Source organism: Pterocles gutturalis, unplaced genomic scaffold (genome assembly GCF_000699245.1).
Source record: "Pterocles gutturalis isolate BGI_N339 unplaced genomic scaffold, ASM69924v1 scaffold30683, whole genome shotgun sequence".
NCBI lineage: Eukaryota > Metazoa > Chordata > Aves > Pterocliformes > Pteroclidae > Pterocles > Pterocles gutturalis.
The window spans coordinates 1-1,684 of NW_010118991.1; positions in this window are offsets into that span (position 1 = coordinate 1).

Sequence of the window (1,684 nt, forward strand, 5' to 3'; positions counted from 1 at the left end):
TGTTCAAAGCGTCTGCGGGCTTTCCGGTGTGTTACAGGATTGCTTCATGTTGGGCGCCAGCAGCCAGCCGGGGCCGGGCCGGTCACGCCGCGCGGTCCTGCCCGGGGAGGGTCCCAGCAGCCTCTTATCGGGGTTGGGAAGCGGTGTTCGGAGAGCTGGGGAGGAGGGGAGGCGTGGGGTGCCGTGCTGCTGCCTGTTTGTGCAGTATCTTTCGGTTCATTCGTATTTATAAACGCCAGGATTGTGTGTGATGAACGTGGGCTAAACTGTGTGGACATAAATAATTTAAAGCTGGTGCGTGTATTTATCTGATGTACTTATTTAGTTAATTAACGTGAGCGATGCAAAAGCTCCTGGAATTGAGTTGCTCTGTTGCGTGGCTGTCGGTGCTGGATGCCCTCAGCCTCCTCTTGTCTGCTGCCCCCGCAGCTCCCGGGGCGTTCCGTGGGTACCAGGTGGTGGTACCAGTCGGGAGTCTTCTGTTCCTGGCAGAGTTTGGGCTGTGCTTTGGTTGCCTGGGGGAGTTCTAGAACGCCTGCACCTGGAAATGAACTGTCAGACTTAGCTTCTGTTTGAAACGTTGTGTGCAGAGGTGGCGCGGTGCCACTTCTCTCTCCTTTTTTGTTTTTTTTCCCTTTCCCCTAATGTGAAGACAGCTAGATTTGGGGGGGTTGTTTTTTAAGCTGCAATACGTCTTCTGAACCAGCTAGAGGGGGAAAACCTAGTAAAATATCAGAAGTAGTTCAGGTTATAAATTATTGCACGTTTAAAAACAGTTGTGTTAGCTTTCTTGAATTTAAGAGCTATAAACTATTTTTTTCAAGTGTTGGGGCTGCTGTTCGCATGACACCCTCGTATGCCTTGATTTTATAATCTGTACAGAGGTGAGCTCTAAATGGTAGCAGCTGTTTTTAATGGTGCAGTGCTCTTACGTGTGTTGCACTGGTAAAGGTGTAGTGACACCGGTAAAGGCATGCACTGATATGAAATGTCTGAGCCTATAAATTATGTTTATTCTTAAAGTCAGTATTGAAGAGGCGTCTCCGACACTTGCTAAAGAAACCGGCTTTTGATGCAGCCTTTCTAGAGCGGGCCAGGGTGTGGGGAAGAACTGCTCAGAAACGGAATAAACTGCTCCTCTTACACAAGGACCTCTTTTCCTGTGGAACAAAAGCAGTATAGTGCTCTGTGCAGTCACGTCGTGTTCATGTGACTTTTAAATGGCACAAACTCTGCATTTTTATCAACAGTTACCATCTAGAGTGACAGATTATGAACCGCTTACCTTAAAGAAACTGTAATTTGTGATTGCGAGGGGATGGTTGCAACAGAGAATAAAAATAATTACTTTTTAAAAAGCAGACATTAGAAAACTTGCAGAGTAGACCATGAGGACGTTTTAACACTGTGCCCAAGTTACTCGGCTTGGTGAACTCCTAGGAGAACCTGAGCTGTTATCTCACATGCTGAAGATAGGGTGTGGATATTTTCCTTTCTAGCAGATTTTTCCCCCACTGTGTTCTTGATGACTTATCGGTGTATTTGTTGAAATTAAAGCAAGCAGTCCATTTCTTCTCTTCTCAGGCTTTCAGTGGGAAGGAATTCTGGAGGTGCGGAGCAGGGTGGGGATTTAAGCGCAAAACTGATTTGCTGTCATTGCCTTTGGGGAGAACTGAAGGGAAAG